The following is a 14686-nucleotide window of genomic DNA, read 5'->3' as shown; positions in this document are numbered from 1 at the left end:
GTGCGCCATTGTGAAACCTGCTCGCATAAGGTTAAAAGACCATAAATGCATATAATGTCTACTGAGGAGGAACAGTCACAGACAGAAAACATTCCATCAGAGTGGAAGGACAGAGACTGGAGGTGAAAGTAGACTGACCACGCCAAACGGCAGAAGACATGATGTCCTGGTACAAGGACCTATTGCGGAGAGCCAAAGAAGTCGCAAGGGCTCTAACCTCATGAGCCCTCACCTTGCATTTCGCATGAGATTGATCATTAGACGGCTCATAAGCAATCTTGATCACCTGACATATCAATGTGGAGATTGACTGGGAAGAGATATCTTGCTGACCCTGTTTTAAGGTCCCGACAGGAACAAAGCATCCGATAATTCTCCCCAGACTCAATAGAGACTGACAGGACAGGAATTCTAATGGAATAGGGCGAAAAACCTGGTTCCCAATTCTTTACCCAAATTTCAGGATCAGTGAGAAGGGTAACGGCAGAGCTAGCTCTTGCCCAAGAAATACGCGAAGAGCGAAAAGACAATGCATAAATATCACTTCTCATGTGGCCTGAGGCAACAGCAAGCAGAAAGACAGTCTTAAAAGTTAAAAACTTTATGGAGTCCTATCCTAAAAGCCCATTAGAAGCCGAAGCCCCCATTTGTGACTCTAAAACGAGTTCTAGGTTCCATTGTAGAGCTAACTACTGTACGTTAGGCCTGTCCAGATTGAACCCCCGAATCAAGACAGACAAAGAAATGAAGATCCTACCTCTGGTCTACCACGGAAAGAAAGTACACTGGCAATAGCTGTGCAATAGCCTGCAATAGTACATGATTGTGCTCCCTAAACAAGACAGAGAAGGAAACTCGCAATCAGCTGGGCAGAGGCCATGACCGGATCAATCTTCCTGACGCCAATCAAAGAAGATCTTCCAGCATGACTGGTAGGCGGCAGAGGAGAAAGACCTAATTGATCGGGCGATGCGAGCTGACATATCTGAAGAAAAGCCTGTCTGAGCTAGGACTCCTGAAATCACGTCCAAGCGTGAAGGTAACGTCTGGGGCCGATGCTAACGAAAGACATTTGTTTTTGGTGAGAGAACCAGAGGACGAGCCACCAGAAACGACAAGAGCTCCGAAAACCAGGGTTGACGCGGCAACAGTGGCGCTATCGGAAAGAAGGAGCAATAATGCTCCGGAAACTTCTGTAGAACCCTGCGTCCACGGCCCAAGCCATTTGGTTTGCCACGGAGAGACAAAGGTTGACAACTGATTATTGAGAAAAGAGGCAAAAAGGTCGAGGAATATAGATGCCGTTCTGTCATAACCAGCTGGCGCCGCCTGGAGATTATCCGCCAGAACATTTGCGCTTCCTGGAAGATGCTTGACTAAAATTGTTAACGGCATTTCCTTATAGATAGAAATAATACGGAAATACTGAGAGCGAGGGCACAAAGGACGTGAGCTGGTGTCCCTTCTCTCCAGATAAGCGACCACTGTAGAGTTGTCCGTAGCCATTCAAACCGCATTAGAATGCAGAATCTTCTAAAATGTCTGCAGAGAAAACAGAAGCCCCTGAAAAACATTTGTAATTGCCTTTCAGAGTACACCACTGAGCAAACCCCATGAGTTGAGATACACACAGAAACCCTGATTTAGAGACCAACGAGGGGCCAGCCGATGAAGGTCAGTGGAATATCTCTGGCCTTCTCGAATTTCTTCAAAGGTGGAATGACAATACCATGAACCGTGTGGAAACGGTTTCCCAAGAAAACAATGTTTTAAGAAGGGGAACCTCATACTCTTTAAGGAACTAAGCCAACTTTAAGCAAAAGTTTCATGACCAGAAGGGTGTTCCGATCCAAAGATTCCCGAAATAGATGGGTCATTAGGAATTCGTCGACATAGTTGTGAACATGTCTTCCCTACAGTGCAGAAATCACACTACAACCAGCAGCAGTTGATGGGACACCAAGTTCCCAACCTCTTGCGGATCAGAAATATTATGGAATAAAAGCAGAGTGTGTAGTCTATAATAGGCACCTCCTCGACCGCGCCCTTTAAAAACATGGTCCTTACTTCCTCCCGGATGGAAACTGCCATCTCCGGATCCCCCGAAGGAGGGAAAAATACATACTTTGACACAAAGTGCGGATGCCGCAAGTATGGAATGCCAAACCGCTCCTTCACTACAGAAAAGGCTCAAGGGTCCTGGGTGATATCCTTCCATTGACTCTAGAAAGAAGGTGGACTGACGATCTCCTACAGGAAGATGAAAACGAGGAATATCGAGACCTTCACAGATGGAGAATTGTTGCCTTACCCAAACCCTAATTTACGAGAGGAGGACTTGAATCTGAGACTGGCTGAATTCTCAAGAACAGACCTTTCGTATGGAACGATCAAGGACGGAGAGACGAATCAGGAACTTTTCGTCTTGTCCCAATGATGGTTTGTACTCTTCCTACCCTTCCCAATGTTACCCTTGAAATAAGGCTTTGACTTCGGTCGCATATAACAGTGGGAGCAGAATTTCTAGCCTTCTTCTTTGGTGGTGCTGACCTCTGTGAGGTAATGGCCTTCAACGTCTGAATTCTCTTCAAAAAAGGTAGAAGGGACCACGTCTGACATTGACGAGTAATGACACCTTCAAAGAAGCCAATCCTCTCAATGTCCTGTTCAGGGCAAAAGTTTTCAAGTTTATATATGACATTCTGGATGGAGAGACGCAACAGCCTCTCCATCGTGTGGTGCTCCTTGGAGCCGAACACTACCTGGTTCATTGACCAAGTTTCCAGAGTTCAACACTCAAGCTAAGCAGGCAAAGAGGACGGCAGTCTATCGTGTATGGCTTAACCAGGGGCTTGAACCTTTGACCAAAACTGAGTGCAACAGGGCTAACTTAAGCGTGCGAGATGATGAAAAATTCTTCTTCATAACTCGAGTTAAGATATGAATGCCATTGACCACTTTTCCTTGTTAGATAAACACCCGTCATATTGTCCAATGAAAATGTCCAGTTAAACATCTTATTACACGTGGGAATCATAATAAACGAACTCATTGGTCAGTAAAAGCACGTGAACTGAATATGATTTGAGTGCGTTGGGTTAAAAGGAACTCGGGTCTAAGTCCTAGATTCGTATGATCTTAAACGGAACTCGGGCATGGTTTTTCGACTCCGTTTCTACGCTATATTGAGTATTGAGTTTTTCTGTGATTATATGATCCTAAAGGTTCCGATGACGATTACTGTAAAACACTGACACGTCAAAAAAGGCCCCGCTCAAGGTGGTTTGCGATTAGGAAAAGTAATATCTTGACAATGAAATGTACAATTGAAGCGTTGATTTCGAAATGATTGACAGTATATATTACAAGATATCTTAGAGGATTCTTGGCGCCTACCAAAGAATGATGTATGTCTGACGAAAGAGGAATATTTTCTCTGCTTTTTAAACAATAAATATTAAAATTCAAGATGGCTGCCTCTTGGACATCTTGTTGGTTTTGTTTGATTGAGTTGTATGGCCCATTTGGGGCTATCTTGTTGATAGATCGGTTAAAAAATGCCTTATACGCAACTAGGAACCTAGGGGAAACCAACCTCTGAAATTTCAGACAGATCCCTTTGGTGCTTAATAGAGATAAATATCTTCAACTACCAAAATCAAAGGTGTTTCTCTGTGGGCCATCATGTTGACCGATTGGCCCAAAAATGTAATATGCAGAACAAGGGCACTAAGGTAACCTACATCTGCAATTTAAGACTTTTTGGTAACAAAAAAAACTAAAAAAGGACAGGCGGACGGACGAACGGACGGACGGACGGACGGACGTACAGACGGACGGACAGATAGACCGACAACCTGATTACTATAAGGCACCCGTATTGCGATACGGGGCACTATTAAGCATCAGGATATTCATTAAAGACTTTAAAGGCAATGTATAAGCCAACATCGGCTTAAACAGAACTAGGATCTGGTTCCTAGATCCGTATAAAATTTAACAGAACAGAACAGGTCTCGTTGTCGACTTCTTGTAAAGAAATCAACACTGAAATGATTTTTACTTTGATTACATGGTCCTGAAATTTCAAAGACAATTCCTGTAAAAATAAATCTTAAAAAGTCACATCTATGCAAGCGTCGGCTTTAAACTGACCTCGGGTCTGGTTCCTAGTTCCGATCAAATAAACGGAACTCGAATATGGTTCCTAGTTCTGTTTGAGCTTAAACAGAACCCGGGTCTGGTTCCTAGTTCCGATTTAGTTAAACGGAACTGGGGTCTAGGTGTCAAACCCGCTGAAGAAATTCTGTTATATAAATTAATTAAGTGTTGTATTATTCATGGAAGCTTTAAGTTCGATTTCAGAATTATAATGGTAATTAAACATCTTATTACAGGTAGAAATTCTAATAAACGGAATCCGGCTGGTTGACCAGTATTTGTGTTAAACGGAGCTAGGGTCTGGTTCCTAGTTCCGTTTAAGCAAAACGGAACTGGGGTCTAGGTATCAGATCCGTTTAATAAAATCTGTGATATAGAGATTAATTCTCTGTTGTATCATTTCTGAAAGCTCAGAGCTAGATTCCTTTATATCATATGTAATTTAATATCTTATACGATGTAGAAATCCTAATAAACGGAACTCGACTCATTGACCAGTATATTTGAGTTAAACGGAACTCAGGTATGGTTTCTAGTTCCGTTTAAGTTAAACGGAACTAGGGCCTGGTTCCATGTTCCGTTTAAGTTTAACGGAACTCGGGTCTGGTAGGTGTCAGATCCGTTTAAGGAAATCTGTGTTATAGAGATTAATTATATAAGTTGTATTATTTCTGGAAGCTCAGAGTTCGATTCCTGTATATAATATGTAATTGAACATGCAGTTAGAGATAGGAATCCTAATAAATGGAACTCCGCTTTGGCCAGTTTTCGTTCCGTTTATTAAACGGAACTGGAACTAGGAATCGCAACAACGCAGCCTCCTATCTGTTTGAAATAGGAATGTATATTCGGCTTTCACAATCGTTTACAAAGTATCTAGACTTTTCGTCCTCAAAATGGTGTTTACAATGAATGAAGACGTTTCGTCCCAAAATGCTTCGTTCCGAAGCTGGTTCCCCCCAGACTTTTACTCCCTATTAGTGACAGTTATCCCGCAACGGAAAATTTTGTAATTTGAATCAAATTTGTCTCGGAGCAAATACATTTCATGGCGAATGGAAATGGAGATGCATTTATCACAGCTGTGTTATGGCCCATGGCCTTCATCCGGAACTCCTCGGGGAATAGATTCTCCCGATAATACCCGATGAGTTCAGGATGACAAGGACGTAAAATTACAATGGAAGAGAGACAACTCTAACAAAATTTTGGACAAACTTGGTCTACTGATAAAATAGCACGTGCCAGACGGTGAACATTTTGTAAATGTCCAAGGTGGCGTAATCTTAAAACTAACGCCAGTTAATAAGGTATGAATATTTACCACATCCATAATTATCGATAATTTTATAAGCACATGTATAAATATCAGATTATATCTATATACTAAAGCACGTTAAGAGATTACCATTAAACCATACTTTTAAAACATTTTAGTTATTTTCACCACAGGAGCTTGACGTTCTGATCATATACATACAGCATATTCATTAAACTAGGTAATACGAAGTAAATTTTTGGCCGAATGACATAAATCATATATGGAATGTTCATATAACTCGAAGTGATATTTTTTGGACTACTAGATCGACGAAAGAGACGATTTCTTTTTCATAATTCTTTCGTAAAACGGCACTTAAAAAGCTGTTTCAATCTGTAACAAATGTAGAGAAAACTGTTAATTGTTTAGCAATCCTGAGTTATATTTTACCAACAAGCATCAGAGATTAGCAATTAAAACTTACATAAACATATTCCCGACTCTCACTTGCATTGTGTGATCACTCAAGCGGAACTAATCTCTACCACCTGTCTGCTGTTGTTACGGATTTATAGCTTGCTGTGAGAGGGAACATCAAAATGAAGAATTAAAAACGTGACTGGTTCGTTTTATTCTCAAAACCGGAGAATTGTCCGGATGTATCTGGTAAAGCAAGTATCCAATGCCCCTGCTAGAGGTGTCCACTGCCAAACGAAACTGTATGTCGTATCTTGGGAATGCTAGAGCATCTGACTTAGCCAATAGTGTCTTTACTTTATCAAAAGCACTCTGATGCTCCTGTGTCCATCGAAAAGTGACACCCTTACGAAGTAGTTGATTCAATGGAAATGTTATTTCACTTAACCGAGGTATAAACTTTCTGAACCAATTGAAAAGGCCCATGGCTCTTCTGAGCGACTTCTGGTCAGGAGGTAGTGGATAGTTACTGACTGCTGTCACACGGTCCGCTGGAGGACGGATACCATCTCGGGATATTTCGTGGCCAAGAAATTTACAATGACAGCGAGCAAAAATACATTTCTTTCGACCAAGTTTTAATCCTGCATCCTGAAGTCGTGTAAACACTTCCTCTAAATCTGTAAGATGGTTTTCAAATGTTTCAGAGCAGACCAGAATGTCATCTAAGTAGCACAAAACGGATTTAAATGTTAGTCCGTGCAACACTTTATCCATCAGAAGCTGGAAGGAGTTTGGTGATGTACTAAGCCCCATAGGTAAGCGCAGAAATTTGTAGGATCCAAAACAGGTATTGAAGGCAGTGTACTTCCTAGAATCCTTAGCAATCCCCATCTGAAAAAATTCTGAACTCATATCAATTGCGTTAATAAAGTTTGGTGTACCCTCAAATGACTCCGTCAAATCCTGCAAATTGGGGATTGTGTACCTGAATGGTTGCGTTTGCGAGTTCAAATATCTAAAGTCACAACAGAATCGATTTAAGGATTAAAGTCTCTTTCTGGTGGTTCTATCGAAGGATAAAGTTGAGTACGGTATCGATATTTGGAGTGGACCGCGAAGCGGTCCATGAAACAAATATCGATACCCTACTCAACTTTATCCTTCGATAGAACCACCAGAAAGAGACTTTAATCCTTATATTTACAGTCTTAACTATTATTTTCATAGCTCAAAATTTACCCTTAATAGTGTTTATAGCATTTATAAGACTAAAATTGAATTATATCGTTTGGTTCCGACAGGCATTTGGAACAGCCACTCGAAGTGGCGGAAATTCCCGCCAATTTATCAATGAACATACAAATAAAATGAGTTCCGTCTGATGAAGCATATATCTGGGGTTTTCCCGGTATGAAACTATTAATCGTTTTATTTATCTGTTGTTAAAAACACCATGGTGCAAAGCCATTTGGTTTTAATCTTTTACTTCGTATGATTACACACGCTTACACCATTCATAACGCGGCAGGATATTTGACGTAGTTGTGACGCGGCGTCTGATTCAAACCGCCTGTGTCAAGGAAGTGTGACAAACAGAGAGTTTCTTCAATTTTGTGATCACTTGAGTTCTACTTAATCAGTTCACGTTTGAAATTACTTGAATACACGGATGTTTAGATAGTTCCGTGTCATTATTTCCGGATTTTGGAGATTTTCAAATGTATCGGACGTCGTTTCGAGGAACATGTACAAACACAGGTAGGCCCACTACTGTAAACGTTTACCGCTCTCAAAATGTTAGCTTATATTCATATTGTTGTTTCAAACACTTCAATAAATATTAGAGATATTTATTACAAGTATTGTAAAGCTACAATTGTAGGATTCCGTTTCATTGATGTTTCGAAACACCCAAACGTACATTGTGTATGCAAGGCCTACTCTCGCCGATTCACAGTAGGTAATTATAACGTACAGGACTTGTCTGTCCCCCGAGGCGAACAAAAATGCATTATCGTGCTAGGTCGTTTTGGTTAAACTTATGCAACTCAAAGACTGATGTTGTCCTAACATATCTTATCCATTTGCGTACAACCAAAGATGTTAAAAATACAAATAGGATGTAGATCTACATGTTGTAGCGAACAACAGACTCACCGACACACAACATGTAAACATTGCGACGTCATCGGAATGTGCAAAACTGTACATTGTACAACATTGTTTATTTATCATACGCACGGAAGCATTGCTCAAAGAGGTACGGTAGTATCATAAACAATGTAGTTTTTCTACATTTGTATTTACACACGTACATGTATGTGTTCAAACCTATTTTGATACATGAACATGTTCATCGAACGTACGTTCGGTATTGAAAACACCAAAAGTTTCTGATTTGGACCATCATAAATTCATCCGCGCGGCTCCAAATTGCGCGTGTGACATACTCAATCTATCGAGAAATAAAGTTGAGTAGCCTTTGGTTGAAATCAACGGGGTTTATACTATCAATTCACCACTGACTGTAAATATTTAAGGATTAAAGTCTCTTTCTGGTGGTTCTATCGAAGGATAAAGTTGAGTAGGGTATCGATATTTGGAATGGACCGCGAAGCGCCTCAACTTTATCCTTCGATAGAACCACCAGAAAGAGACTTTAATCCTTATATTTACAGTCTTAACTATTATTTTCATAGCTCAAAATTTACCCTTAATAGTGTTTATAGCATTTATAAGACTAAAATTGAATTATATCGTTTGGTTCCGACAGGCATTTGGAACAGCCAACTCGAAGTGGCGGAAATTCCCGCCAATTTATCAATGAACATACAAATAAAATGAGTTCCGTCTGATGAAGCATATATCTGGGGTTTTCCCGGTATGAAACTATAAATCGTTTTATTTATCTGTTGTTAAAAACACCATGGTGCAAAGCCGTTTGGTTTTAATCTTTTACTTCGTATGATTACACACGCTTACACCATTCATAACGCGGCAGGATATTTGACGTAGTTGTGACGCGGCGTCTGATTCAAACCGCCTGTGTCAAGGAGGTGTGACAAACAGAGAGTTTCTTCAATTTTGTGATCACTTGAGTTCTACTTAATCAGTTCACGTTTGAAATTACTTGAATACACGGATGTTTAGATAGTTCCGTGTCATTATTTCCGGATTTTGGAGATTTTCAAATGTATCGGACGTCGTTTCGAGGAACATGTACAAACACAGGTAGGCCCACTACTGTAAACGTTTACCGTACCTCTCAAAATGTTAGCTTATATTCATATTGTTGTTTCAAACACTTCAATAAATATTAGAGATATTTATTACAAGTATTGTAAAGCTACAATTGTAGGATTCCGTTTCATTGATGTTTCGAAACACCCAAACGTACATTGTGTATGCAAGGCCTACTCTCGCCGATTCACAGTAGGTAATTATAACGTACAGGACTTGTCTGTCCCCCGAGGCGAACAAAAATGCATTATCGTGCTAGGTCGTTTTGGTTAAACTTATGCAACTCAAAGACTGATGTTGTCCTGACATATCTTATCCATTTGCGTACAACCAAAGATGTTAAAAATACAAATAGGATGTAGATCTACATGTTGTAGCGAACAACACAGACTCACCGACACACAACATGTAAACATTGCGACGTCATCGGAATGTGCAAAACTGTACATTGTACAACATTGTTTATTTATCATACGCACGGAAGCATTGCTCAAAGAGGTACGGTAGTATCATAAACAATGTAGTTTTTCTACATTTGTATTTACACACGTACATGTATGTGTTCAAACCTATTTTGATACATGAACATGTTCATCGAACGTACGTTCGGTATTGAAAACACCAAAAGTTTCTGATTTGGACCATCATAAATTCATCCGCGCGGCTCCAAATTGCGCGTGACATACTCAATCTATCGAGAAATAAAGTTGAGTAGCCTTTGGTTGAAATCAACGGGGTTTATACTATCAATTCACCACTGACTGTAAATATATGAAGATAAATGAGACTTGGCACGATCTGGGGACCAACACGATGGGACTAGAAATGGGTATGTCCTCTTTCTCATCTACAGGGGCTATGATACCCTGGTTTAACAGCTCCGTAAGTTGAGTACGAAGTACCTCGCGCTTGTCCGGAGAAAGTCTATAGGGTTTCTGATGCTTAGATATTGCGTTGGGTTTAAGGTGGATCTGATGTTCCACTATAGTAGTAAAACCAAGCGATGGTTTTCATCTGTCACAAATAGATCATGATGTTTATACAAACATTTTGCTAATTCTTCTGTCTGAACAGCTGACACATTATCACACTCTAAATCAAAATAAGACATAAACTTATCAAAATCAGGACTAACAGACCTTGACTTATCAAAAGTAGACTGAGTAATATCTGGTTCACACGACTCTTCTAAATTTTTACAAACATTGTCTACATTACACTTTTGCTCATTTGACAGTTGCTGTGTATGGCATACATTTTGACCTGACCTTTGATCATCTTGATTTTCAAGTCATCATTCTTAATATTAACATCACTGGAAAAATCACCAACATTCTCTTGACTATCATTTGATCCAATAATATTTGACTGTGACGATGATTGAAAAATAGTTGTCTTGTTTACATTCACCTTATCACTACAAAATGTCATATCAGTATGTACAGGTATGACGTGATGACAGTTATCCATAGTAACCAGATCAGCAATAACAGTGTTTCTCGGTAAGTAAACAAAAGCTTTACTAGGATTTAAAAGTTTTACAGGTATGGAATTAGCCTTATGAACTGTAACAACTGATCTGGCCACCAATAGACCTGCTTTGTCAATTTTGTTCTTGCCAGTACAAATGCCTTGTATACCCACAGATGAACCTTTTGGTAGTTTACATTGTACAATACACTCAGAGTTTTGTTGTATCTCTAATCTCTGTTTACATCTAACCTTAAGTTTACATGAACCAATAACATTAGTACCAAAATTCAGAACTATCTGATGTTTTCTCAAAAAGTCAACTCCCAACAACAAAGGATGAGATGTGTGCTTAAGTACATGTACAAAAATATTGGACACCCCTGAATGTAAATTAACTCTGATAGTTGACGAACCTAGGGTGTATATATCATGGCTACCTGAGTCAACAACCTTAACTTCTACAGCATCAGATACATTAATAGGAGATTTGCATGAATGAGGCAACATACAATATAATGACTCAGAAATAACACTTATTTCACTAGCACTATCAAGTAAACCAGTAAACTTTTGATTACCAATTTTCACAGGTATATACATAAATTTTGATTTGGAGTCATTTTCATGAGCAGTAGAAGTTGAGTCAGAGTCAGAGTCTTGAGCACTACAAGTACTATCGGAAGAAAGTTCAGTCTCTGAATAAACGCGATTTTCACAGCAATCTCGAATAGCACCTCTGACAGGTTCAGCACTGCGCGCGCGTCGCGATGTCCTGGTTACATGTATGTCTCTCCCGAGGGGGCGCGACCGAAATCCCTCGGGGATCTGTAGTTTCCCTGAATCGGCGGACCTTGTGGAGCTGTCATGAAAGGCGGAGGTGGTTTTGACACATCAAAATTGGGAGCCGGCCGTATTCCTGGCTGGGACTGACCTTGTCCAGACCATTGGCAAACTCGTTGTCTATGTCCTTGACCACCGCAGGTATAGCAGGAAAAGGAACCAGGATTGGCAGTATTTACCATATGGCGTGGTGGTGTTTGAGAAATCTCAGAGTTGGGTCCAATATTCAAATTTGATTTTACTATCTCAGTCAATGCTTTTATTTGATTTTTGATTTCATCCAATTCCTTGTTCTCTGTCTTGGCATTTTCCCCTTTCCCTGTAGCATCGCCATGTTGTGCCACCTGGAGGGCTGTAGTGAGATCCTTACAGTTTGAAACTCGTACGAAGAAAGCCAGTGAGGGGGTCAGCCCTTCCATAAACTGAATAAGCATGTCACGATCACACTTTCCAAGTTTCCTTCCTTGCTGAACCAATGAACTATGGAAATCCTTCAATGGTTGGCCTTGTAAGAGTTTGAGTTTATGAAATGTGGAGGAAGCTGCCATTATAGCTGGGTCGAGATGATTATCACTAATATACCTAGATTTGAAGGCTTGCGTCAGTTGTGTCCATGATGATTTCACATCTGGGCTTAAAGTATCGAACCAAGTTAAGGCTGGGCCAGCCAGATGTAGATGGAACGCAGCAATCATCCGTTCAGAGGTCGGATCCAAATTCAAGCCACTAAAGGTACTATAGCTATCAAATTCTGACAGGAACTTCGCAGCGTCCTGATCAGCATAACCATGAAATTTATTCAAATGGAATTTGTCTGTGTATGTGGGCATAGACCGCATTACAAATAGTGGCTGGTCCTTGTTTACTATGTGTATCTTTTCCCTCTATGCCTCATGATATGGAGAGTCATTTTTATTTGGGCATTGGTTATGATCATCAATATCACTAATAATGTGAAACACCTTTGACGAAGACGGGTCAAGCTCACGATCGGTAACAAATGGACTCATAACTGATGGCGACTGTCGTCGTTCTGACGTGAGACAATCGGCCTGAAGAGACACTTGATCACGCATAGCGCGAACACGACTGGGGGTGATAATGTCATTGTCATTCAATTTTCTGTTAATCGACATTGTAATCAAATTCACAATAATGTTCACTGAACGAAAGTTTATCACATACTAAAAATATGGCAAACTCCTCTTCGTTTAGATTCTCCACCATCTGCTGTTGTTACGGACTTATAGCTTGATGTGAGAGGGAACATCAAAATGAAAAATTAAAAACGGAACTGGTTCGTTTTATTCTCAAAACCGGAAAGCATGGTCAGATATCTAATACACAGTGTATGAACCAAACCCGGACGCTATATCCGGAATATACAAAACGAACCTGGACAAATATTCGGAATAATTACAGAATATTGTGATATTAATACCAATCAACTAATATAATCAGTATAATCATATTCTCCTTTCCTGACCAGTAAAATTATATATATGTAAATATATAACACCTGGCACAGTCTTACAAATGCAATCGCACAAAAGCCCACATGATCGCTGTTTTTAGTGCGATTACATCTTAGGGTGTGAACAATGTTAGTTTTTTAACTTTTTACTCAACAAAATAGACTTTACGCTTTTCATGATCAGCACCATCATTTTCTGTATAACTTATTAATTTACCACTGTACCCATGCATACGTGTGTATATTTATACTTCTTTGTGCACATTATATAACAACTGCTATATTACAATCGATTTATGAATGACAAAACTCTTACATGTAAGAACAGGTGGTCTGAAGATCAGCGGGAATTAAACTTCAATAATATTTACTCTATGCTGGTATTGCTATTTATGATTAAAATGTTTAATTATATGATATTAGCCTTTTCAGTAATTACTCTGTTAATACATTTAATGTTTCCTTATGTTTTACAGAATGTCAGCATGCATGTATCATTTCAACTGGAAACAGTCTAAGAGAGAATGTGTGAACAAAAAGAAGTAATTTTCAACTATGGAAGCTTAATATTGTATTCATTTTCCATCCGAAAATAATTACTATCATCATCTTCAAATTTCTTATTGTGAATTTATCTGTAATATGATTTAAGCGTATACCTGATATTTGTTTATATTCTATGACATGTACATACTTGAAATGAAATGAATAAATAAAAGATTACTTAAATCTAAAACACAATATGACATTAGCTGTTTATTTTTTTTGTCAAAAACATATTAAGCTTATCGTTCATAACACACTAATCATCAACTTCGAAACAATTTAATGAAAATCAATTAAACATTAATTTGTATAACACAGGTCGTCTTATGTTTTCCCCGCCTTGACTATTAATGTTCCCTGATCACTCTGAAAGTATTGATTTAACCTTTTTTCGGTCACCACATGAACTGCCTTTAAATCAATCACACCAATGAGACATACAATTTACTGCATTCATTATAACACTGTAAGGCAATTCTGCAAGATCAGCGAACATTGTTGATTTACCTTGAATATCTACATGCACAGTATGGTACCATATGTAACAGGAGAGGAGAAAATGTAGCGGCAAGACCGGGATTCGATCCCGGGACTCTCCGAACACTAGCTGAGCTGTAGTCAGCACAAACAGGTCAAAAGGTTATATGCATAATTAATTAGTTGTGTGACGTAGCACTTCTTGTGTGCTACGTCACACTCAGTTCTTGTCTGGTGCGTATTTTATTATAGGTTTATATTAGGGACAATTATATTACATGGTTATTGGTTATTAGGTGGACATGTACCATTCAGGAGCATATGGCATACTGTAAAAATGTTATTTTGTTAAATAAACATTTTTCATTTATATATTGTTGTTTGTTGCTGACGTAGGTTTCATATAAATGCTCTACCGACTGAACTACCTGGTCATCGATAATCGACACAGTCCAGTCCCGCTACACTCCTCCCTCCTTTTTTGTATACAAACGAGACCCTTTCATACACCACAACCGTTGGTTATTTAGTTTGGTGCCAATTCTGTAACAGGAGAGAAGGAAATGTAGCTCTTCCGACTGAGCTACCTGATCACCGATAATCAACCCAGTCTGATTCCGCTACAAATATTTATCTGGTTATTTTATCTCCCTTCCTATTTTCAATCTACCTTTATGACTTAGAATCTTACCTGGTGGAAAAGAATATTTTGTCTTACAAATCTTGACAAATTATGCACACTGTGATTGTTGCAAGCTAAACTACGTATCCGCTAGCTGATTGCTGTTGATTGT

General features: G+C 39.2%; 1 pseudogene; it reads right to left on the bottom strand.

Moving 5' to 3' along the window:
- Window positions 1-9196: 9196 nt before the first annotated feature.
- LOC138334413 (uncharacterized) lies at window positions 9197-11177 on the bottom strand (annotated as a pseudogene).
- Window positions 11178-14686: the final 3509 nt, after the last annotated feature.

The sequence above is a fragment of the Argopecten irradians genome, chromosome 1 (assembly GCF_041381155.1).
Source record: "Argopecten irradians isolate NY chromosome 1, Ai_NY, whole genome shotgun sequence".
Lineage (NCBI taxonomy): Eukaryota > Metazoa > Mollusca > Bivalvia > Pectinida > Pectinidae > Argopecten > Argopecten irradians.
Note: the sequence above shows the minus strand (reverse complement) of the source record. Positions and strands in the feature narration are given on the sequence as shown.